Source organism: Staurois parvus, unplaced genomic scaffold, assembly GCF_062004578.1.
Source record: "Staurois parvus isolate SC_StPar_1 unplaced genomic scaffold, SC_StPar_1.0 ptg000011l, whole genome shotgun sequence".
Taxonomy (NCBI): domain Eukaryota; kingdom Metazoa; phylum Chordata; class Amphibia; order Anura; family Ranidae; genus Staurois; species Staurois parvus.
The window spans coordinates 31,353,034-31,379,809 of record NW_028317807.1 but is presented as its reverse complement, the minus strand read 5'-3'; the positions used below and the strand labels follow the sequence as shown (position 1 = coordinate 31,379,809).

The window sequence follows — 26,776 nt, the reverse complement described above, 5'->3', positions numbered from 1 at the left end:
GGGGTTGGGGGTGTGTGCTTCACTGTAAGCACACTGATCGGGATGCCTCTACTGTGCACAGCTATCCTGAGCAGTGTGCCTGAGCTGACAGGGAGGAAGACTGTTTGTAAACAAAATTGTCTTCCTCTCCGTCGGTGATTGTTGGTAATCACCGCGCACTGGGAAATCACTGACCGGGACCCAGTGATTGACATCCGCGGCCGCGAATGGCAGCACGGGTAGGGTGCGCGCGCGCCTCCTACCCAGTAATGCGAAATCACGTATATATGTGATTCTGTGCACCCATGCCACCGTGTAGCAGTATATCTGCTATACTGCGGTGGGTAAGTGGTTAAAGTTCACCTTTTTAAAAAAATAATAAATGCACATCTTTATGCAGGTAAAAAAGAGTGCATTTATTATTTTTTTTTATTAGGAGCCTGGAAAGCAGGGAAGGAGCCAGCCCAGCGGAAGGCCTGAAAGCAGCTACCAACACACCAGCTCATAGGAAAAGGACTGAGTGAGTAACCCTGTACCCAGGGGCGGACTGACCATTTGGAAACTCGGGCACTGCCCGAGGGCCCGGGGTCAGTAGGGGGCCCCATGAGATGCCCCTGGTACCTTTTTCATAGAAATTTAAAAAAAAACAGGACTGTTTACTGTCTCAGGAATGCAAGTCTGAAAAAATGTGTGTTACCTGGCTGTGCAGGACTATAGGAGGACCCAAAACTCTAGCAACTAAGGGGGTAATGCTACAGGGATAAACATATCAGGAACTTGTATAGTCTGGAGAAAATAAGAGAAAGGGGAGACATAATTGAAACATTTAAATACATTAACCTCTTGCCGTCTGCCTGCTGTTTATAAACGGCAGGGCGGTGGCAGTCCAGGGTCGGGTTGCCGTCCATAAACGGCACCCGCCTTTTCTAGCTGTGCGCGCTCCCTGGGAGTGTGCACCACCACGATCCGGTGCCCGCTGTGTCCTCCGGACACAGTGAAACACCGATCGTCGGACGGGACCTCTGTACGAGGTCCCGATCATGTGATCACTGATTGGCGAATCAGTGATCACATGCAAAGTAGTAAGCAAGATGTCACTTGTGACATCATTGCTTACTATGTGTGAAATCTGTGAATGATCACAGAGGTCACATGGTACAAGGCTATTCACAACAGCCTTGTACCATGTGACAAGCTGTGACCACTCACAGCTCACTCAGTAATTCTCAATGACTGCAGGAATGCAGACAGAGAGGAAGAGAAATGATTGCTTTTACATCCTATATGGGTGTAAAAGCAATCAGTGTAAAAAAAAAAAAAAAAATCTTCATCACCCTCCACAAGTAGTACAGTGTCACCATGGTGACATTGTACTGCTAAGGTGACAGTATGTAAAAAAAAAAAAAATAAATAAAAAATAATAATATAAAAAAATAAAATAAAATGTAAAAAAAAGTTTAAAAATTATAATTTTTGGTTATAAACTAATTTGGATTTTTTTTTTTTACTAAAAAAATAACGGAATAAATTTTGGCTAAGATTTATGATGAAATATTATTTATTTGCAAAATTTTATTTAAAAAAACACTTTTTTCAAAATTTTTTAACTTTTCATTTACATAGTAAAAAAAATTAAAATCCCAGCGGTGAATAAATACCACCAAAATAAAGCTTTATCTGTCTCAAAAAAATGGTAAAAAATTCATATGGGTACAGTATTGCATGACCGCGCAATTGTCATTCAAAGTGTGATAGCGCTGAAAGCTAAAAATTGCCCTGGACAGGAAGGGGGTAAAAGTGTCCGGACTGGAAGTGGTTAAGAGTCTGACTGAGGTTCAGGAGGGCAGTATTTTCAGTATGAAGCTAAGATCAAGAACACAGGACATGACCTTAAAATATCACGAGGGAAGTTGAATGTTAGAAATTATTAATTTACTGAAAGAGTAGTTGATGCTTGGAATAAGCTTCCAGCAATGGTAGTGAATCAGTCGACAGTAAGTGGATTTAAATATGCTTGGGAGAAATATTGATCCTTGCTCAGACAAAACAGATATACGGGACAGACTTGAAGGACCACTTTCTTTTCTCTGCTGTCACTACAAGCACCCATCTGTTACACAGGTTGAATAATGCAAGGAGTGCAGATGAAATATGCATTATTTGAGCATTTGTTGAAACACACGAAGCATCATTTATGTTTATAAATCAATCTACTCTATTCCCAGCTATGTGTCTGGGAGCAATCACTCTGCAAAGACAAACACCACTTCAAAACACAACTACCTGACTGATGTTTTAAACAAGACGTAACCAAGTCACTTTACATATGTTTTTTACTTTACAAAGTACAATTATTCAAAGTGTTGCTGATGGGTTTAATCTATTTTAACAAGTCTGTAATATTTACGAACTTTAGAAATGTTATTTCGTGCTTGGATACCTTATTACCTAACGTGCTTAGTCTACATGTCTTCATTCCTTCCATTTTCCACTTCCACACACCCTCAACAGTACAGACTAAATAAATGAAATATAAGCTCGTGGATTTAAACAAAGCACACCATGGTTCTGTTTTTACTGTAAAATCCATTTTCTTTTTTTTCCCCCGTTTTTCATTCACTGTAAATTTGTGCTTTGGCTGGACTCCTGTTGTGTCCAGGACCGATGTAAGAACAGAGAACTCCTGGGAGATTAACACCAGGTGACCGACCAATGGCAAAACTGCATTTTTAATGTACCAATCTTACTCGGTTTATGATGCAACTTGCAGTTCATAAATCTTGGTGGAATAATGTTGTGCTTAGGACGCCATAGTCCGGATGCCAATTTGGGCTGGTACAAGGAAAGCCAAAAATGTCTAGAACTTAGTGAGAGTTGTACAGAGCTTGAAAGAGAACTTGTGATAGAGAAAGTGAGAGAGAGCATGGGAAGGGAGAGAGAGGGACATCGAGAGAAAGAGAGAGACGACTGTTTTTTTAGTGTTGGGTAAATCCAAACAGAGAACTCACAAGGCCTGCTGTGCAACTGCTGCCCAGAGAATGAGTGAAAGGCAGCTTCTTGTCATGTTTCTGGGAGGATAATCACAGCACATATTTCAGTCAGGTTTGCCCTGTTTTAAGCAAGTTAATGTATTTATAGCCTTCCAGGTTCAGTGTGCAGCATTTGTTCTGCAAGCTTGCAACAAAAATACGCCCATACTTTTTATGAGGTGCCATAGGTATAATGCAGACATATACAATACATACAGTATGTGAGACAAAAGCCTTAAAGGCATAGTTCACCTTTACCAAAAAACTGCCTATGCAGATAAGGGATGTCTGTAGATAAAAACAAGCCGTGCAGCTTTGACCTAAGTGAAATAATGGCCTTGCTACAAGTGTAGGCCATTTATGTACCTCATGAAGCCTGACTGGAAAGCTTTGTGGACATTTCTAAGGACATTGCTAAGAGACGCCTATGGTTGCTGCTCACCTTCACCATCTGATTCAAACCCCGTCACATCTGTGCTTTCTCTCCCTGATACAGTAGCTAAGGCTGGCCATACACTATACAATTTTCTGTCAATTTTCTGCCCAATTTCCTTTAGATTTACCTTCAACTAGAGCCTGCCTAATTGGATACAATTGAAAGTGTTGTTATGTTTGACCTCATATTATATGGTTTTTGGTAAATCTAAACCAAAAATCTCAAGAAAATTGTATCATGTATGGCCAGCCTTAGAGTTCAGCATTTGAGAGCTCACTCCTGTGATGGTGAAGGTGAGCAGTAACAATAGGTGCCTGTTAGCAATGTCCTAGACGTATTCCAATCAGGCTTCATGAAGTACATAAATAGTTTTCACCTATAACAGGGGCGCTAGTCAACTTTGGACAAAGCTACTCAGCTTTTTATCTACAGGTGTCCCTTATTTGCATAGGCAGTCTTTTGGAAATGCCCGCAGTGGAAAGAGAAGGAAAGAAATAGCGCAGGGCAGACATGACTGGGTCTAGAGTGGTTAAGAAAAGACAGAATAGGGTTAAGATAGCTATAGGTGGGGTTGTAGGGATGGATCTTTCTTGATTGGTAGCTGGGGGGTGTAGGTGGGGTTTTCTACACCTTGGGGTGAGGGGTTTGGGGAGGGTCCTCACTCTGGAAGTTGCAATGTGTGAGGAGAGAGCTTCCCTCGGGATGCTGTGTGTAGAGCTGCAGCAGCGTGACCTGTACCTGCCTTTTCCTGGGCTACGTGAGTCTGTCAGGGGCTGCTGGGGATGGAAACTTTGCTGGCACAGCTGCGTGAGGCTGCTGCCTCACGGGGGGTTAATTGGTTGCAGAAACGGGTCTCTGCGGTGCTGCAGGACTCGGGTTCGTCTCCTGCAGCGGGGGGGGAGTGCCCACGTGCTCGGAGGTCTCGGCCTCTGGAGCGCTTTAGCCCGGGCTTCTCTCCCAGAGCTTGGCAACACATTGGGAGCCACAATCTGGACCCTCCTGCCCCGCTGGCAGGGCACTCTCCTGCCCCTGCTCGTGGGGAGGCCGGGAGGAATCCCCATCTATGGTGGAGCTCGGTGGGTGGGGCCACACATGGAGGCAGTCCCTCCCCCCCGCACAGCAGAGAGGTTTCCATGGCAACGGCTCCTCCTCTGACGAGGTGCCTGTCAGGGAGGGGGCCCAGTGTGGGAGGCACACCGCTGCGGCCGCCGGGCTATCTTCTACTGTGGCCGGTGGTCCCTCTGTGAGGCCTGGAGCGGCTGTCACAAAGAAGAGCAGAGGGAAGAACAGCACTGGGCGGAGCACTGCGAGAAGGAGCTCCGGGACGACTGTGGGCATGTCTGGTGCCGGGAGGTGGAGTCTGGAGCGGCACAGACCTGAGGGACACGTGGCTGGGACTGGGAGGCCTTCCGGACGTCGAAGTGATGAGGAACGGTCCGAGGGCAAGCTGTCGGGATCCAAGGCGGGTGCGGCGGCCGGCTGCTCTGCGGCGGTGGAGTCTGGACATGCGGCTGATGGGACCTCTCCTGGGCAACCTGGTGAGTTACATGTTCCTAGTTCTTCTGTCTCTTTTTCTTCTGTTCTCTGGGACCTGTTGGGGGGGGGGGCCACCCCGTTAGCAGTGTCTTCGGTTGGTGGCGTGGCCGCTGTGGTGGCAGATGAATGCTCTGCCACTGAGCTATGCCCCCTGGAGCTTTACTGGCATTGTTTACCTTTTTTATTTTTTTCTATTTCCTTAAGCCTGTCTAGGGGAATTGGCAAGCAGGTTTGCTGGCTTCCCTTCTTGGGGTGAGGTGCAGGGGGAGCACCTGAATTTGAACTGAGGACCACTTGATCTGAAGCTGAATGAACTGCCACTGAGCTATGCCCACATTGGCTTATCTGGCATTTTTTTTAAACCTGTCGAAGGGAATCAGCAAAAACATTCACTCGCTTCTCTTTTCAGGGCAAAATGTAGATGAGGAATCTGGATTTGAACCAAGCAACTCTCGATCTGCAGTCGAACGCTCTGCCACTGAGATATGCCCCCTTTGGCTCTTCAGGTGTTGTTTACCTTTTTTTAAATTTATTTTTATTTGCTCTATTTCTTTAAACTTGTTGGAGGGAATCGGCAAACACACTTGCTGGCTTCCCTTTTTGGGGCAAAGCACAAAGAGGGCACCTGGATGTGAACCAAGGATTTCTTGACCTGCAGTTGAATGCTCTGCCACTGAGAAATGCCCCCTTTTGCTTTTCTGGTGTTGTTTATGTTTTTTTTTTCTCTATTCGTTCTATCTCTAAACCTTTTGAATGGAATCAGCAAACATGTTTTCCGGCTTCTCTTTTTGGGGCAAGACGCTGAGGGGGCACATGGATTTGAACTGAGGACCTCTTGATCTGCAGTTGAATGCTCTGCCACTGAGCTATGCCCCCTTTAGCTTTTCTGGTGTTGTGTACCTTTTTTTTTTTTTCTATTCGTTCTATCTTTTTAAACCTCTCAGAGGGAATCGGCAAACACGAACATGTTTGCCAACTTCTCTTTTCGGGGCAAAGCGCAGAGGGAGCACCTGGACTTCAACGGAGGACCTCTCGATCTGCAGTTGAATGCCATGCCACTGAGCTATACCCACTTTGGCTTTGCTATCGGTGTTTACCTTTTTTCTATTCATTCTATCTCTTTAAACCCGTTGGAGGGAATCGGCAAACACATTCGCCAGCTTCCCTTTTCGAGGCAAAAAATAGAGGGGGTGCCCAGATTTGTACCAAGGACCTCTTGATCTGCAGTCGAATGCTCTGCCACTGAGATATGCCCCCTTTGGTTTTTCTGGCCTTGTTTAATTTTTTTTTTTTATATTCGTTCTATCTCTTTCAACCCGTTGGAGGGAATCGGCAAGCACGTTCGCCGGCTTCCCTTTTCGGGGCAAAATGTAGAGGGGGCACCTGGATTTGAACCAAGAACCTCTTGATCTGTAGTCGAATGCTCTGCCACTGAGCTATGCCCCCTTTGGCTTTTCTGTTGCTGTTTACTTTTTTTTTTCCTATTCGTTCTATCTCTTCAAACCCTTCGGAGGGAATCGGCATACACGTTCGCCGGCATCCCTTTTTGGGGCAAAACGTAGAGGGGGAACCCAGATTTAAACCGAGGACCTCTCGATCTGCAGTCGAATGCTCTGCCACTGAGATATGCCCCCTTTGGTTTTTCTGGCGTTGTTTACTTTTTTTTTTCCTATTCGTTCTATTTCTTTAAACCTGTTGGAGGGAATCGGCAAACACGTTCGCCGGCTTCCCTTTTTGAGGCAAAACGTAGAGGGGGAACCCGGATTTGTACCGAGGACCTCTCGATCTGCAGTCGAATGCTCTGCCACTGAGCTATGTCCCCTTTGGCTGATCTGGCGTTGTTTACCTTTTTTTTTTTCTATTTGTTACATCTCTTTAAACCCGTTAGAGGGAATCGGCAAACACGTTCGCTGGCTTCCCTTTTCGGGGCAAAATGTAGAGGGGGCACCCAGCTTTGAAGCGAGGACTTCTCGATCTGCAGTCGAATGCTCTGCCACTGAGGTATGCCCCTTTAGCTTTTTTGGCGTTGTTTACCTTTTTTTTTTTTCCCTATTCGTTCTATTTCTTCAAACCCGTCGGAGGGAATCTGCAAACACGTTCTCTGGCTTCCCTTTTCGGGGCAAAATGTAGAGGGGGCACCCGGACTACAACTGAGGACCTCTCGATCTGCAGTCAAATGCTCTGCCACTGAGCTATGCCCCCTGTGGCTTTTCTGTTGCTGTTTACCTTTTTTTTATATTCGTTCTATCTCTTTAAACCCGTCGGAGGGAAGCGGCAAGCAGGTTTGCTGGCTTCCCTTTTTGGGGCAAAAAGTATAGTGGGCACCCGGATTAGAACCGAGGAACCCTCGAGCTGCAGTCGAATGCTCTGCCACTGAGCTATGCCCCCTTTGGCTTTATAGGCGTTGTTTACCTTTTTTTTTTTCTATTCGTGACTGTTGGACTTGCAGAATATTGAGGCTAATACTTACCCCCCAATCCATAAAAACCACCACCCTTCAAATCTTCCCCACCAAAATGACCACGCGACTCTCTTTCTGGTGTAAAACCGGCCATAGCAGCCATTTATTTAACATAACTCAAACATAACACTTCTTACAGTACACTCAAATGATAACTGACAGTAATGATCCCAACCGGGTCCAAGGTCTTGGAAGGCACTGTTACTCATATCACAAACTTGGCTGTATCTGACACCCAATGAAAGGCCCCCAGTCGCTACTACACTGCCTCGGGGACAATACTACAGTTACGTAGTCCCAGATACAGCCAATGAATTCCCACATTACCAACATGACCTTATAATTGGGAACGGACACCCATACCTACGATGGGCCCAACCCATAATTCACCAAATTGTCACTCCAACACCGCCTTCAAAGACCCATCGACCCCTGCCACAGCACACGAGTGTGAACCCTTACACTCGTGTAGCCCGCCAATCACGTAACCCTCGCTGTATACCATCTTGTAGGCCCAAGGACCACAAGTCAATCCCAACAGCATTGAGATGCACCCCATCTGCACACAAATACCGCCAGGACTCTTTCTCCAACTCACGATGACGGACTGCTAGGCCACCATTCCGCACAAAAAAGCGCACCACCTCCCTATTCACCTTAACCAGGGCCTGGTTAATTTTGTCGACCGAACGGGCCATGCGCCAATAAGCACGGGCCACCATGTCAGACCATACCAGCACAGTCTGTGGGAAAAAGGACCGAAGGCGCAAAAAATTAAATTTAATATCTCGGATCACCTCCCGCATAGAGCGCAACCCGAGGTGATTGCCACCCACATGTAACACCAAAACGGCCGGTCTAAACGGGAATAATGATGAATCTCAGGTACTACCCTGGACCACAACATCCCCGGCACACCAAACCAACGAAGCCTAGCCTCCCCCCTCTCAAAACTCAATTGCCTAACCCTATAGCCGAACATCCGCCCGCTTAGCCCCCCAAAAGACATAAGAATGGCCCATGATCCACACCAAACAGACATCGGAACCTGCAAAGAAAACACACAGAAAGGAGGGAGGAGTAAAACGCCTTTCAACAAGGCCCACACAACACAAAGAAAACACAAGAATGGACAGTGACAGGTACCGCTAACACAAACACAACACCACCAAAAGAGCATCCACCACCCCTCACAAGAGCTGAGGACGCACGTATAGCCGAATCCCAACGCCAAATAAGTTGAACGACTTGATCACCTAAACCCTACCGGGCGGCCTCCGTAGCCGCCCCAATGCGAAAAGAATGGGACGAGTAGTGCTCCACACCCAACCCGGCAGACTGCAAACACCATTTAAACCCCCCCCCCAAATTGGAAACGAGACAGTGCCATCCCATTCGCATACATAAAGAAAACTCCAGGAAGATCAGATCTCAACTCGAGAAATTCCTCAACAGCCTGAACAGGACACATCCGGGACATCGGAATCTCGGAAAACACAACCCAGGTGCCCTGACCCAAGCGATCTGTTTTCGACCTGCGCAGAAAAATACGCAACCCACCACCCCGCAAGACCACCTCATTCACAGCCAAACCACCCTCCCCCCACCTGCTTCGACTAACCAACTCCCCAACCCCAAAGGCCCCAAAAAATGCCAGCACAAATGCCGCTCTGAACAAAATCGCCTCATACAACGAGGAACAAATACCATCCAACTGGCCCACCACTGCATGAAGAACCTTAAAAGAAACCGGCCACCTAGAATCAGGAATGGAGCGGCCTTTTCGGTACCCCCGCATAGCCTGCCGAACAAGGAAATTTTTTGTAACATCACAGTGCCCTGCCAATTTCAAGCGGAAAGCCAACCCCACCAGCTTCTGAGACATCAAAGATGTTGAAACACCAGTTTCAAAATTCCTACCGATGAAATAAAGCAGGAGGCATCGGGCATCATCCACCCCGAACCCACGTCCTACCTCACTCACCAGCTCCAGGCATTCCCGCCAAATGGATGCACAAACTGATGTTTGGATCAAGGCCGCAGAAGAGGCAAGCCAGCCGAAGGAATCGGTCCCACTGAAAACGAGACAGAGCATCAGCAACTGAGTTATCCACACCTGGAACATGAACAGCTGAAATAAAACTATTAAGATGTAAACAGTCCAGAACCAAACGCTGCAGCAAACGAACCACTGGCCTAGATGAGGCCGAAACACTGTTAATGGCATGGACCACACTCAAATTGTTGCAACGAAAACGAATCTGTTTATTCCGAAAGACGGCACCCCACAAAGAAACGGCCAAAACGATTGGGAAAAGCTCCAATAAGGTCAGATTGCACAACAAACCCGCCTCCCGCCATTGTAACGGCCAATGGCCCCGCGCACCACTGACCCTGAAAATAGACCCCAAAACTGGTAGAGCCCGCCGCATCTGTAAATAGTTCCAGATCAAAGTTAGACACGACCCCATCCAACCAAAGTGATCTGCCATTGTAGGAATAGAAAAACGTCCTCCACACCCCCAAGTCGTCCTGTAGCTCGCTATGCAGCTGAACCCTGTGATGCGGGGCCGCCACACCAGCCATGGCAGTCGCCAAGCGCCTGGAAAATATATACGCCCCCTGGGCATGATGCGGCAAGCAAAATTAAACTTACCTAATAACGACTGTAAGTCGAATTTTTCTGCACTGACCCACCGCAGTCACCAACCCCCAGAGCTCCTCCAATTTATCCAGAGGCAACAAACGACATTCCATGGCCTCCGTATCGATAACAATGCCCAAAAAATACAATTCCGTGTGTGGACCCACCGTCTTATCCGGAGCCAAGGGAATGCCAAAAAGGTTGAACACATGCTCCACCGTGCTCAGTAGCGACGCACAGATGGAACTTCCCGGGGGCCAATGCACAAAAAATCATCCAAATAATGGATGACGGATGCGAACCCAGAAACATCCCGAACCGCCCATTCCAGAAAAGAACTAAATGTCTCCCTCAACCTCCTAGCGATCACGGAAACCTGGATCCAGCCCACTGACTCTACCTCCCCTGCTGCACTCTCCTATGGAGGTCTCACCTGGACCCACTCACCCAGACCTAACGGTCGTAAAGGTGGTGGGGTTGGTCTGCTCCTGTCACCGCAGAGCACCTTCCGAGTCCTCCCTAACCCCCCTCCCTATCCTTCTCCTCCTTCGAGGCCCACTGCGTCAGACTATTCTCCCCAACCCCCCTGAAGATTGCTGTGATATACCGGCCTCCTGGATCCATACCCCGCTTCCTGGATGACTTTTCCTCCTGGCTACCCTTCTTCCTCTCCTCTGAGCTACCCACCATCATTCTTGGGGATTTCAACATCCCTGTCAACCTCGACAACCCAGACACAGCCCGTCTCCTCCACTTAACCTCCTCCTTTGCACTTGCACAGTGCATACAATCCACCACCCACTCCGACGGTAATATTCTTGATCTTGTCTTCTCCAACCGCTGCGCTCCCCACAACCTCACTAACACCCCCTTTCCTCTCTCTGACCACAACCTGATCACCTTCTCTATCTCCTCGTCCTCCAACGCCTACCCCTCCAAATGTCACACTACTACCAGCCGTAACCTCCGCAACCTTAACCCTGCCCCCCTCCACTCTGCAGCTGATCAACTCCATGACAGCATCCTCCCCCTGTCCTGCCCCGACTTGGCTATGACTGCCTACAACAACGCGCTGTCAGCAGCCCTTGACTCACTAGCGCCTTTAACCACACGCAACATCAGACCCGATAGCTCCAGCCCTGGCAGACTGATCACACCAAAACCCTCAAACGACGCAGTCGTGCCCTGGAGCGACTATGGCGCAAAACAAAATCCCAACAAGCCTTCACCCACTACAAATCTGCCTTCCGCACCTACACCTCCTCCCTCCACGCAGCCAAACAAGCCTACTTCCCGACCCTCATCAAGACCCTCTCCTCCAACCCTCGCTGACTCTTCTCCACCTTCAACTCTCTACTCTCTCCACCCCCACCTCCACCCAGCACCTCACTCACCGCCCTTGAGATTGCCAATCACTTCAAAAACAAGATTGACACAATTTGCAAGGACATTGCCGCAACTCACACGCCCTCTCAACCCGTCCCCTCTCACACAGCTACCCCCTCATCCCCCCTCCCCCTCGACATTACCCGCAGGGACTTCGTCACTGCTCAAACTCCCTCCAACCCCGTTCCCCCTCACTCAGCTACCCCCTCATCACCCCTCTCCAACAGCCCCACCACTGCTCTGACCTCCACTTCCACCCCACCCTACATTCCTCATACTGAAGCTCCCCCAACACTCCACACCTTTGACCTTACTACCATCGAGGAAGTCTCCAAGATCCTCTCTAATGCCCGCCTCACCACCTGCCCCCTCGACCCTATCCCCTCACAATTCCTACGACCTCCCTCCCCCTCCATCCTACGCTCCCTCACCCACATCTTTAATCTCTCCCTCTCCTCCGGCATTTTCCCCTCCCCAGTGAAGCATGCACACATCACCCCCATACTTAAAAAGCCCTCCCTGGACCCCAATGACCCGAACAACCTCAGACCCATCTTCCTGCTCCCACTTACATCTAAACTCCTCGAGCGCCTCGTCTACACCCGCCTATGCTCTCTCCTCAACGACAACAACCTCCTCGATCCCCCTTTGTAATGTACAGCGCTGAGTGAACTATCGGCGCTTTATAAATACTGTATAATAATAAAATAATAATAAAATGTCTCAAATAGGGAACAAGAAATGGCGCCGCCCATAGGCAAACAACGATCAACAAAAATGCACCCGTCCCATTTGCAACCCAGCAAATGGAGACAACTAGGATGAACCCGGCAAAAGGCGAAACACTGCCTCAATATCAGTTTTCGCTAACAAGGAACCCCGACCAAACCGCCGCACCCACGAAACCGCAGCATCGAAAGAAGTGTATGAAACTGAACAGAAATCTGGGTCAATAGCATAATTGACCGAAACCCCCCGCGGATGAGGCAGGTGATGAATGAGTCTATATTTATTGGGCTCTTTTTTAGGAACAACACCCAACGGCGAAATTACCAGATCAGGCATAGGGGGGTCAACAAACGGGCCAGCCATGCGACCCAAGGACACCTCCCTGTCAAGTTTTGCAAGGACAACGTCCGGATGCAACCGCGCTGATCTTAAATTATCCGCCGCTGGAGGAACCACTGCCAATGCACAGGGGATCAAAAAACCCTCCGCAAAACCCTGCCGCAACAGGTTATCCGCTGCCTGATCAGGGTACCGTTTTAAAAACAGCAACATCCTTCCTACTCTCACTGGCGACATCCCTTTTTCCAGCATCACCACCTCTCTCCCTTCCCTGTTTAAAACACCGGGACAATGGATGGGACCCCCGCAACCCAGAGCACTCGTGACGGAATCGGCAGCCAGATCAAAACTTGCACGATCCCTCGTTAAATTGCCAGCAGTATCCTTTTCTAAATGCGGCAGGCTGTGCAACATGGGCTGCACCTCCGGCCCCCCCGGAAAGGGATGAGCTGTGGTGTCATCAGCTTCATCCACAACCCAATATCCTTGTGGTCCCACCGCAAAGATGGCCTAACCTCCATACGTTGACGAAACTGCTCGTCATAACGCAACTGTCAAGGTCCTACCTTTCCTCAGGGTTTGTGCTGCTCCATGTGCTGGCATCCATCTTAGGTGTCTGCAAAGCATTGTGGGATCCTTTTTGCTTTCAGGCCTCTGCGGCTCCTCCTCCAGGAGGTGGTGTCTTATCACATTTAAGCCTGCTGTCTGCAGCTGCTCATTGCATTCGTGTCCTGTCTGTTGCATTGCAACAAGCTCCTGTTGGTTTCTCATTGCTGTCCTGGATACCGACTCGGTTTTGGCAAGACTCCTTCCTGGCTTCTGAGCCCGGCTCTGGCGATCATCCCTCCTGGCTTCTGACCCGGCTCTGGCGATCATCCTTCCTGGCTTCTGAACCCCGGCTCTGGCGATCATCCTTCCTGGCTTCTGACCTCGGCTCAGCTGTTGCTGTTGGACTAGCATAGACTCTGTCTTGTTTTTGTACAATAAACCTACCTTTAATTGTACCTCCTTGTGTGTCTGGCTCCTCGCTCCCTGACAGCAACCACGCGATGCCCCCATAAACCCTCTGAGCTTCGCCAATGGCATCCAAGTAACAAAAGAGGGGCGAACAATGCTCCAGCGTCCTCTCTCCAATAACGCTCACCAGAATGGCAAACGCCTGAAGCCAATTAGAGAATTAGAGAAGCCAATTAGTGCGGGGAATCAAACGGTACCGCCGTTTTTCCTCCTCCACCCTCTTACTCTCGCCTGGCCAAACTTTGTCCAAGTTGAATTTCTCCAACGGCAACAAAGAAAATATCTCCACATATTCGCCCCTCCAAATGTGCTCCTTCACCTCCAGCTTCAGATGAGCCCCCAAGGGCCCCTCAAAGCACACATAAACTTCGCATTTTTCTGCGTCCGCCAAACGCACGCCATCAAACCCTGGCACCCCCTTATCCCCGCCATCGGCCCCAGGACCATCAACAGCCGCATCCCCCCCCTTATAGCCTCAGAGGCAGCGCTGAAACAACCACCCACCGCTTACCGAACGGCAGAAGAGGCTCCAGAGAACTGCAGCCCAGCTACTGTAACCACCCGCGTGGGCACCCCCATAGCTGCATCTCTACCTCCCATGGAGCCAACACCGCCCCCAGATGCCGCAGCCTGAACCGCCGACCACGCAGCCAAAGATGGCGCCGAAGCCCGAGCAACCACCCCCACCTCACAACGCACCAACACATCCCTAAAACCCGCCAACAGCATACTAACAACCCCATCAGCACCCAGGGAACCCCCAGTGACGAAGCATTAACCCCAGCAACCCCAGACTCGCTCGTCGCCGCAAACCCCAAAGTGCTACTCCCCAAGTCCCGAAAACCCTCAAACAGAGAAGAGGAAGACAACGGAAAAACAGTCCCAGAAGTCAACTCACCAGGCTGCAGCCGCTCACCGGGACCCCCAGCCGCCGCTCCAGATCCATGCAGGGATGAAGGGACCGCGTCATCTTCAGAGCCGCTGAGCTCCCCCTCAGACCTCCGCTCCTCATCCTCCGGCTTCCAGGCAGCACCAGGCGTCGCTCCAGGATCGTTCACGGCTCCTGGGCACGGGCGGCTCACAGAAAGGATGGCAGCAGCCACCGCGCCGGAGCCCAGAGCCGCCGGATCATCCCTCCCTCGCTGGGCTCGCTGGGAGGCAGAGGAACTCCCAGCAGCCGAAGCCCCATCCGTCAGGGGACTCTGTCCGGCTTCAAACCCTGGGCGGCGTACGGGGGTGATGTCAGCAGCCCCCGCCCCACCTCGATAGGCTCACTGGGCAGCCAAGGAAGGCCCAGCAGCCGCAGGCTGGATCCGCTAGAAAGGCTGGGTCCCTGCTCCGGAGCCCGGGCCGCACACAGGGGTGACGTCATCATCCACCACAGGCCCGGAGCTCCGAGCCGCTAAGCCCCGCCCATGTGCGGGCTCGCCCTGCTGCCGAAGAGGGCCCAGAAGTCACCATCCCGGCCTGTGGAGCGGCGGCACCCACCCGGGCCCGCCGTGATGCTGGAGAGCTGGATCCTCTTCTCCTGGGGGGCGTGGACCCAGCCACTCCAAAGGCTGCCGTCACTTCTCCCACACAAGGCCGCCACCGCTGCAGGACCGGAGCCTGCAGGGTCAGCTGCATGGTCCCGATCAGAAGGTGAGTTGGCAGGGGAGCGGGTGGTCGTGGATGTGCTCCCGCCGGGGGTACACCAGCGACGAGGATTCCTCCCAGCCCGTCCACCAGGAGAAGCAGGCCGACGCTTCACTGGCGGAGCTGGAGGGTCCCCTAAGGGGCTCCCAGAGTGGCACTGAACGCGAGCTGTCACATCTGGGTTAAAGCGCACCGGAGGCACAGACCGCCGACCACGTGTGCTCCCAGGAGAGGGGCCTGGTGACACGGGCCTGGGTCCTTGCAGCATTTCCGACATCCTCTCCCGCAGCCACCCCGAGCCATTGGCTTCCGCCGCTGCCCGCAATTGGGATAGCATCCCCTCTAAGTCACTCATGGCCCAGTGTTTTCTTTGCAGGTACCAGCGAAGGAAGAATAAACCAACACCGTGCTGGCACAAGCTCCGACTGAACTCCGACAAGACCCAACCCATCTCCTAATCCTGGCACTCCCCTTTACCTCCTGCATAAACTTCCACCCAAAATACATGCTCCGCCTCATCTGCACGTCCCAATCATGCTGGCCCTCCCTATTAGCTTCGCTCAGTCCAGGCCTTGACTTTCTATCTCTTTAAACCTGTCGGAGGGAATCGGCAAACACGTTCGCAGGCTTCCCTTTTCAAGGCAAAGCGTAGAGGGGGCACCCGGATTTGAACTGAGGACCTCTCGATCTACAGTCGAACGCTCCCCCTTTGGGTTTTCTGGTATTGTTTACCTTTTTTTTTTATATTCGTTCTATCTCTTTAAACCCGTCAAAGGGAATCAGCAAACACGTTTGCCGGCTTCCCTTTTCATGGAAAAATGTAGAGAGGGCACCCAGATTTGAACCGAGTACCTCTCGATCTGCAGTCAAATCATCTGCCACTGAGATATGCCCCCTTTGGCTTCTGAGGTGTTGTTTACTTTTTTTTTCTCTTCATTCTAGCTCTTTAAACCCGTCAGAGGGAATCGGCAAACACGTTTGCCGGCTTCCCCTTTCGGGACAAAAAGTAAATGTGGCAACTGGATTTGAACTAAGGACCTCTCGATCTGCAGTTGAATGCTCTGCCACTGAGTTATGCCCCCTTTGGCTTTTCTGGTGTTGTTTACCTTTTTTTTTATATTCATTTTATCTCTTTAAACCCATCGGAGGGAATCGGCAAACATGTTCGTAGGCTTCCCTTTTCGGGGCAAAATATAGAGGGGACACCTGGATTTGAACCGAGGACCTCTCAATCTGCAGTCGAATGCTCTGCCACTGAGCTATGCCCCCTTTGGCTTTTCCAGAGTTGTTTACTGTTTTTTTTTTTTCTCTCTATTCGTTCTAGCTCTTTAAACCCTTCGGAGGGTATCGGTAAACAAGTTTGCCGGCTTCCCTTTTATGGGCAAAATGTTGAGGGGGCACCCGGATTTGAACCGAGCACCTCTCGATCTGCAGTTGAATGCTCTGCCACTGAGCTATGCCCCCTTTGGCTCTTCTGGTGTTGTGTACCTTTTTTTTTTTTTTTTCCTCTCGATTCGTTCTAGCTCTATAAACCCTATGGAGGGAATTGGCAAACACGTTCGCCGGCTTACCTTTTCTGGGCAAAACGTAGAGGGGGCACCCAGATTTGAGAAGAGGACCTCTCGATTCGGCAGTCGAATGCTCTGCCACTGAGCTATGCCCCCTTTGGCTTTTCTGGCGTTGTGTACTTTTTTCTATTTTCTATTCCTTCTATCTCTTTAAAACAGTCTGAGGGAATTGGCAAAAACGTTCGCCACCTTCCATTTCGGGGCAAAATGTAGAGGGAGCACCCAGATTTGAAACAAGGACCTCTTGATTTGTAGTCGAATGCTCTGCCACTGAGCTATGCCCCCTTTGGCTTTTCTAGTGTTGTTTACCTTTTTTTTTTCTATTCGTTCTATCTCTTTAAAACCATCGGAGGGAATCAGCAAACACGTTCGCCGTCTCCCCTTTTCTGGGCAAAACGTAGAGGGGGCAATCAGATTTGAACCATGGACCTCATGATCTGCAGTCGAATGCTCTGCCACTGAGATATGCCCCCTTTTGCTCTTTTGGGTGTTGTGTACCTTTTTTTTTCTCTCTGTTCGTTCTGGCTCTTTAAACCCTTCAGAGGGTTCCGGCAAACAAGTTTGCCGGCTTCCCTTTTCAGGGCAAAATGTAGAGGGGGACACCGGATTTGAACTTAGGACCAATCGATCTGCAGTTGAATGCTCTGCCACTGAGATATGCCCCCTTTGGCTTTTCTTGCGACGTTTATTTATTTTTTTCTTTTCGTTCTATCTCTTTTAAACCGTTCGGAGGGAATCGGCAAACACGTTCGCCGGCTTCCCTTTTCTGAGCAAAACGTAGAGGGGGCTTCTGGATTTGAGCCGAGGACCTCTTGATCTGCAGTCGAATGCTCTGCTACTGAGATATGCCCCCTTTGGCTATTCTGGCGTTGATTACTTTTTTTTTTCTATTTGTTCTATCTCTTTAAAACCGTCAAAGGGAATCGGCAAACACGTTCGCTGCCTTCCGTTTTCAGGGCAAAATGTATATCGGGCACCCGGATTTGAGCCGAGGACCTCTCGATCTGCAGTCGAATGCTCTGCCACTGACATATGCCCCCTTTGGCTTTTCTGGAATTGTGTACTTTTTTTTATTTTCTATTCGTTCTATCTCTTTAATACAGTCGGAGGGAATCGGCAAAAACGTTCGCCGCCTTCCATTTTCGGGGCAAAATATAGGGGGGTGTAGCTGGCCAGCTAAGACCAGTCCTAGGTTGCTAATATGGTTCACATATATGTGTATACCAAACCTGCCAATAACCTCAGTACAGTGTATATGTACATATGTTAAAGCCAAAAGCAGAATCATTGCGGTGATTTATGTCTTTGATTGTTATTTGACATTTTATATATTCATTGTGTTAGCAGAAGCAGAAAAGGAAAATATGCCTTTAAGAGTTAGTATAGAGCTGAACCAATCACATACAGCCTCACACTGTACAGAGCCTTAACCAATCCCAGCCAGTTTCACATTTGTGCCTGTGTAAAACTCCCTGCTAGGATTTTCTAGAGACACATGTTCACCAGACAGAGGAGGAAACAGATAGAGTTCCAATCAGAAAAGCTTTATGGATCAAAGAAGGCCAAATAGGTATTTAATGCAAAATACAAAAGATATTATGGATATATTATACGTCCCAAAGTCACACAAAAAGTGTGATGTGCAAATACTGTCGTATCTCCTTTTTTCAGGATCATCAATCCACAGGTGAAACAGGAAATGAGTGAAATACGCACTTACCAGAAGTGCGTTCAATAAACGCATGAAAAGAAAATTCCTTTTTTCCTCAGGTGCGTCAGGGTCCTTTGGTCTCAGGTTAGGCTGCACTTTCACTAGAGATCCCTCCTGGCCGGATTCACTGGTTCACTTCTGGGGTCCCTCCTTAGGTTTGGTTTATTATCCTATTATCTATTATCTATTTGCATTTTTGCTTTGTTGCCCAGTGATTTTATAGAATGGAATCCAGTTTGGGATATTGCCAATAACTGCCCTAGTTATTGCCAATAAAGGATCTCCACAGCAATGAAAGGAGCAATGCATATGCTCCCTCCCTCTTCAGTAATCTGGCGTCACTGCCTATGAGTCTGGAGACACAAGAGGAACATTGCTGGTGATTTTCGGTCCACAACAAAATGGCGCCGGCGTACTGCGCATGCGCCGGTCACTGGCAAAATGGCGGGCGCTAAACAGCGTGATTGCCAGTTTTAGAGATAAATAGGAGGGAGAGGATGTCCATGCTGTAAGCCCTGGACCCTTTTGACAAAGTACATCGCACGAAACGCGTCAAGAGGGGCTACAGAACATGGACATCTAAGCCACCGCAGGTGGCGAACACTCATTCTTGCGGTCAGTACTTTTTTGCCTGTTTACCTTATACAGTCATGGCCGAAATTGTTGGCACCCTTGATATTTTTCCTGAAAATCAAGTATTTCACACAAAAAAGGTATTGCATTAACACATGTTTTGCTATACACATGTTTATTCCCTTTGTATGTATTGGAACAAATATAAAACAGAGGCAGAAAAGCAAATATGACATAATGTCACACAAAACCCCAAAAATGGGCTGGACAAAAGTATTGGCACCCTTAACTTAATATTTGGTTGCACACCCTTTGGAAAACATAACTGAAATCAGTCGCTTCCTATAACCATCAATAAGCTTCTGACACCTCTCACCCGGAATTTTGGACCACTCTTCCTTTGCAAACAGCTCCAGGTCTCTCTTATTGGAAGGACACCTTTTCCCAACAGCAATTTTAAGATCTCTCCACAGGTGTTCAATGGGATTTAGATCTGGGCTCATTGCTGGCCACTTCAGAACTCTCCAGCGCTTCTTTGCCATCCATTTCTGAGTGCTTTTTGACGTATGTTTGGGGTCATTGTCCTGCTGGAAGACCCAGGATCTTGGACGCAAACCCAGCTTTCTGACACTGGGCCCTACAGTGCGACCCAAAATCCTTTGGTAATCCTCAGATTTCATGATGCCTTGCACACAGTCAAGGCACCCAGTGCCAGAGGCAGCAAAACAACCCCAAAACATCATTGAACCTCCACCATATTTTACCGTAGGTACTGTGTTTTGTTCTTTGTAGGCCTCATTCCGTTTTCGGTAAACAGTAGAATGATGTGCTTTACCGAAAAGCTCTATCTTGGTCTCATCTGTCCACAAGACGTTTTCCCAGAAGGCTTTTGGCTTACTCAAGTACATTTTGGCAAACTGTAGTCTTGCTTTTTTATGTCTCTGTGTCAGCAGTGGGGTCCTCCTGGGTCTCCTGCCATAGCGTTTCATTTCATTTAAATGTCGACGGATAGTTCGCGCTGACACTGATGCTCCCTGAGCCTGCAGGACAGCTTGAATGTCTTTGGAACATGTTTGGGGCTGCTTATCCACCATCCGGACTATTCTGCGTTGCAATCTTTCATCAATTTTCCTCATCCGTCCACGACCAGGGAGATTAGCTACAGTGCCATGGGTTGCAAACTTCTTGATAATGTTGCGCACTGTGGACAAAGGCAAATCTAGTTCTCTGGAGATGGACTTGTAACCTTGAGATTGTTGATATTTTGCCACAATTTTGGTTCTCAGGTCCTCAGACAGTTCTCGTCTCCTCTTTCTGTTGTCCATGCTTAGTGTGGCACAGACAGACACACAATGCAAAGGTTAAGTGAACGTCTCTCCTTTTTATCTGCTTTCAGGTGTGATTTCTATATTGCCCACACCTGTTACTTGCCCCAGGTGAGTTTACAGGAGCATCACATGCTTGTAACATTCTTATTTATCCGCAGTTGTGAAAGGGTGCCAATACTTTTGTCCAGCCCATTTTTGGAGGTTTGTGTGACATTATGTCGAATTTGCTTTCTTTCCTCCCTTTTTTTGTTTTGTCCCAATACACACAAAGGGAATAAACATGTGTATAGCAAAACATGTGTTAATGCAATACGTTTCGTGAGAAATACATGATTTCCTGGAGAAATATCAAGGGTGCCAACAATTTCGGCCATGACTGTATATACTTGGAATAAAGCTTTTCATACAGTATCACGCTATGGGAAGTCCCTTATTGCTCTCTATGAACACTACCCTTCTAGTATCAAGCTTAAGGAGAGACTCCGGGAGGTATCAAGCTTAAGGAGGAATCCTAGATAAACCAAACCTAAGGAGGGACCCCAGAAGTGAACCAGTGAATCCGGCCAGGAGGGATCTCTAGTGAAAGTGCAGCCTAACCTGAGACCAAAGGACCCTGACGCACCTGAGGAAAACAGGAATTTTCTTTTCATGCGTTTATTGAACGCACTTCTGGTAAGTGCGTATTTCACTCATTTCCCGTTTCACCTGTGGATTGATGATCCTGAAAAAAGGAGATACGACAGTATTTGCACATCACACTTTTTGTGTGACTTTGGGACGTTTAATATATCCATAATATCTTTTGTATTTTAGATATTGATTTGATATTAATATAGTAGTATTGGCATTATTAGCGCTGCACCTTTTCTCTTTACACTATTTTGGAAGGTTATGTTGGTTACCTTTTTAGGTGTTCTAGCAGCTTAATCTTTGCATTACAGTGGGCGCTCGCTATATAACCTATATCCAGGTATTTAATGCACTTGTGTTTTCATCTGTTGTTTAACAGTGCAGGTAGATCTGTATGTTAAAACTGTTGTGTGTGTTTACTTGTAGTTCCACCGAATTTCGAACTTACGAACTTATCGAATTTACGAACTTACAGAATCAAGTCACTGTAGAGTAATCATAATCCACTCGAACCTATCGAGATAAGCTATAGAAATAAACCACTGTAATATGAAAGAAATAAGCTACTGTATGATAAATGAAACAAGCCATTGTAAGCAGTGTTATATGAAGAAGATTGAAGTTATTAAAGAAGTTAACTAAAGTATTCGGTGTGCTCTTTAAACCTACTGCATCCATAGAGCGGCATTGGAGGAATTACAGAGTAAAGTCAGTCTAATCAAACAAAGAACAGCAATTGCATAATTTTTCTAATGCCACAGCGCACTAGGCACCAAAGGGTGCTGCGCCTGCCACAATGGAACTATTACCCTCAGAGGTCAAGCAACAGCGCTCCTCAACTTGCACAGTAAAGAGTACACTAGAGAAACAGAGCGCCAGCATATACCGTCATGCGGAGACACCTCAGCGGAACAACAGTACAGGCCATAGCACGTGCGCATTAGTCAGACTGCAACCGACTCTTAAAGTGGCATAACGGCAAAGGCAAGACAGTCAGAGAAAGAGCGCCAAACCTCCTGCACCCCTAGAGAGAGAAAGAGATGCATGAGGGGAGGGCCACAGTCCAGAGCTAGAGTGCCCGCACCGCTATCCATCAAGAGACCACGTGTTGCATCCAGAGAGTTCACGATACTAGTCGCAAGTCACCGCAGAGCATCGCAAGTCACCGCAGAGCATTGCAAAGTCACCGCAAAGCATCACAAGTCATCACAGAACATCGCAAAGTCACCGCAGAGCATCGCAAGTCACCGCAAGAAAAGAAAGACTGACATTTGTTTCTGCAACCTTCAGATCACGGTATCCTGCTTTTCAATTAAGGTCAGAGCTTTCCTTTATTACTCACTTATGCCCATAGGTTTCTGCAAGAGACATTTTTGTGCTCAAGAGAATACAGACTTTTTTTTTTTAAAAAAAGAGACAGTTATAGTATACGATTCGGAAGTATTTAAAGTGAAAGTCATTTATTGCCTGCGTTTTGGTGCTATTACATGTAAAGTGAAAGTCATTTATTCTTGCATTTGTTAGTATTGCATTTAAAGTGACAGGTCCTTATTTTTCATATTAATTGTTATAGCATTCAGAAATGGCTGAGCCTAGCATTGCCACCCCACTGTTAGCGGATGCAATGATAGATATGGTAGAAGGTGAAGATCAAGAGAACTTGTCTGAATCTGAAAGGTGCAATGAAACGGTAGTCGCGCCCCAAACAAATATAGCTGAAACAGGTGAACTAAGACGTTCATCACGGGACAGAAAACCGACCCAAAAGGTGCTAGAAAATTTGAAGCAAGAGGCAGTACTGAAAGGAAAAAAGTTCACCCGAATATATGAGAGGTGGAAAGCATACATCAAAGACATTCGCAGAAAGCTAAAATAAGACAGCATAAAGGAGAATTTGAGTGAAATAATAGAGACAGTAGAAGATTCTGAGTCAGAGCTTATGACAGCATATGTCTACTTGCGGTCATTCTTGACACCCTCCCAGGATATTGTAAGAAACATGGATACTTGTACCGCAGTCACTAGGGATTTAGTGATGCTTATAAGAGAACTATCATCTGCAGAAAATGATGATGAAGTCAAGGCACGAAAGGGAATGAATGAGCTCTTCATGAAAGACTATGCTAGGTCCTTAGGAGGAACCACAATATCAAGTCTGACTTCCATCACTAGCAGAAATGCCAGCCACATAACAGAGTTCTCAAGTACGTCAGCCAAAAGAAAGGAATTAGCTGAACAACTCGCTGCCAAAAAAGCAGAAGTTGAGATGGAATCTGCCATTGAGGCTCAGCGCCAGGAAATGGAAGCTCAGCACCATAAAATGGAGGCTCAGCGCCATAAAATGGAAGCAGAAATGGAAGCTCAGCACCATAAAATGGAGGCTCAGCGCCATAAAATGGAAGCCGAAATGGAGGCTCAGCGCCATAAAATGGAAGCTGAAATGAAAAGTCTGGAAAGGCAGAAGGAAATTAAGATTATAGAAGCCAGACTCAGAGTGCACGAAGAGGATACGAATCAGGGTAGTCATAGATCCAAATCAGTACTAAGTGGAGAAGCTGACTCCTACGTTCTTTCATACGCCCAGGAAAATGGAAGGAAATCTCCAGCATCTAGTGAAGAAATAAGTCATAGTCCTTCCATCCCTGCACAGAGAGAAAAGAAGAGAGACTTACCTGATTCAGGACAAAGTGGAAAAAGAGAACCAGATAATTCAACTCCCTTATGTCATGGCAGTGGTCACGAGGATGTTACAACTGTTGACCCGGCGAAACCTCAGAGAATATTTCTCACTAGACTTCCTGTTCCGGAACCTACTATATTCTCCGGAGACGTACTGAAGTTTATAGAATGGAAGGCAAGTTTTGAAATGATCATTGAACATAATTGTGCCCGTCCAGTGGACAAGTTATTCTACCTCCAGCGGTATACTGGCGGAGAAGCAAAAAAGGTTCTTGAAGGTAACTTCTATAGGAAAGATGAAGAAGCCTACAAGCAAGCTTGGGAAAAATTAAATGCAAGATATGGTCATCCCTTCTTAGTACAAAGAGCTTTCAGAGAGAAGTTGATAAACTGGCCTAAAATAGGTCCTAAAGAACACTTCAAGCTCCAAGAGTATGGCGACTTCCTGCAAGCATGCAGCAATGCTATCCCACATGTTCAAGGACTAGAAGTATTGAACGACTATCTAGAAAACCACAGGATGCTAGCCAAGCTACCAGAACAAGTGGCTTCTGGATGGAATCGCTATGTGACTAAACAGTTAGATCAAGGCAAAAACTTCCCAAGTTTCAAAGAGTTCTCCAGACTACCTTCAAGTGTATGTTTTGTGAAGAGAATCACTCCATACATAAGTGCCAACGATTGAAGGAAAGGTCTCCAGACAAAAAGAAGAAGTTTGTGTTTGATAATCAGCTGTGTTTTGGATGTTTAAGAAAAGGCCACATTACTAAAGAATGCAAGAAAAAGGCCACTTGCAGCGTTTGTAAAGGACGTCGTCCTACACCACTACATGAAGAACGTCCAAAGAAAGAGAAATCCTTAATGCCCAAGGACACTGAGGAAGAAAATAAAGCAACAGTATTCTCTTGCAGAGTGAAAGAAAGAGAAATCAATGGCACGTCAATGGTTGTACCAGTGTGTATTTCAAATCCTAAAAGGAAGAACAAGAAGGTATACGCCTATGTGCTACTGGATGCCCAGAGTGACGTCACCTTCATTGATCAAGAAATCTGCAAGAAATTACAAGTGGCCACAGAACCAGTGAAACTCAAACTCACCACAATGAGAGGAAGAGACACATTGGTGAACAGTCAAAGAGTCAAAGGACTGAGAGTTAGAGGACTCCACTGCATATTAGATCTACCTCCAGCTTATATAAAAGACGACATACCTCTGGATCGAGATCGCATACCTACCTGTGAAACAGCCAACAAATGGGAACACCTATCTGTCATATCTCATGAAATGTCCCCGCTGAAGGAATTTGGTGTTGGACTGTTGATAGGCTACGACTGTCCCGAGGCGTTGGTGCCACGAAAGATAATCGCAGGAGGAAAGGGTGAATCCTACGCAGTCCAAACTGATCTAGGATGGGGTGTTGTTGGAGGAAAACGACAGATTGCAGATTCAGGACAGGTGACAGGATTGTGTCATAGAATATCTGTCCAAGAGTTACCAACTGTAAGTCCAGCGAAAGTACTCAAAATCCTAGAATCCGACTTTGCAGACGTAAGTTGTAATGAAAAGAGTGTATCCCAAGAGGACATAAAGTTTGTACAAGTTCTAGAAGATAATGTTCAGCAAAATCAACAAGGTCATCTTGAAATGCCCCTACCTTTTAGAGAACGACCTCATCTGCCAAATAACAGAGATCTTGCCCTGGCAAGATTGAAAAGCTTAAAGAAAAGGATGGGAAGAGATCCCAAACTCAAAGACGATTATTTGAAATTCATGAAAGAAATCCTCAAAGAAGGGCACGCAGAGAAAGTTGATGGTCAGCCTAAAAATGGAGAAGTGTGGTACATCCCACATCAAGGTGTCTATCACCCAAAGAAACCAGATAAGATCAGAGTAGTTTTTGATTGCTCAGCAAGGTACAATGATGTTGCATTGAACGATCATCTACTAAAGGGACCAGATCTTACAAACACTGTACCTGGAGTACTCTGTAGATTCAGAAAGTATCCCATAGCAGTCATGTGCGACGTTGAAAAGATGTTCCACCAATTTCATGTGAAGGAAGAAGATAGAGACTTCCTGAGGTTCCTATGGTGGGAAGACGGAGATACAGATACAGATACAGAGCCAGCAGAATACAGGATGAAAGTACACTTGTTTGGAGCAGCATCATCCCCAGGTTGTGCCAATTATGGTATGAGAACCAGATAATTATGGTATGAAGTATCTGGCCAATCAGAATGAAAAGGATTGTCCATCTGCAGCAAATTTTTTGAAGAAAAACTTTTATGTAGATGATGGTCTTATAAGCCTAGAATCCTCAAAATCGGCAATTCAGTTGGTGAGAGAGAGCCAAGAGTTATGCGCAAAGGCAAACCTGTGTCTCCACAAATTCATCTCAAATGACAGAGAGGTACTAGAATCCATCAGGGACTCCGAACATGCATCATCAATAAAGAATGTGGATCTTAACTATGATCCTCTTCAGAATGTACTCGGATTGGGATGGAATGTAGAAAACGACAATTTTTTGAAATATCCATGGAAGAGAAAGTTCCAACTAGACGTACCATTCTTTCCACAGTAGCCTCAATATATGATCCGTTGGGATTCCTATCACCAGTAATCCTCAGAGCAAAAGAAATACTGCAAGAATTATGCAGACAGAAGTTGGGATTGGATGAACCCGTACCTGCAGGCTTGAGGCCAAGGTGGGAGAGTTGGATAAGAGACTTGCAAAATTTGAAAGAAATTCGGATACCCAGATGTTTTGTACCTCCTGATTTCGGAAAGTACAAGAAAATAGAACTTCACTTTTCAGATGCCAGTAGTCATGGTTATGGTCAGTGCTCCTACATCAGAGTAATAGGAGAAGAAAAGATACACTGTGCCCTAGTTATGGGAAAGGCCAGAGTCGCACCCAACAATATTCAGACAATACCAAGACTCGAACTAACAGCAGCTGTCGTTTCAGCCTCAGTAAGTCAGTTTCTGAGAGAAGAATTGGAATTGAAAATAGATGAAGAGAATTTTTGGACAGACTCACAAGTTGTCCTAGGTTACATAAACAATGAAGCTCGAAGATTCCTCACCTTTGTC

At 47.3% G+C, this 26,776-nt stretch overlaps 1 non-coding gene across 1 annotated transcript; it reads right to left on the bottom strand.

Moving 5' to 3' along the window:
* Positions 1–6,354: 6,354 nt before the first annotated feature.
* On the bottom strand, positions 6,355–6,426 carry TRNAC-ACA (transfer RNA cysteine (anticodon ACA)). The gene has a single exon. It is a non-coding gene; the product is annotated as a tRNA-Cys (tRNA).
* Positions 6,427–26,776: the final 20,350 nt, after the last annotated feature.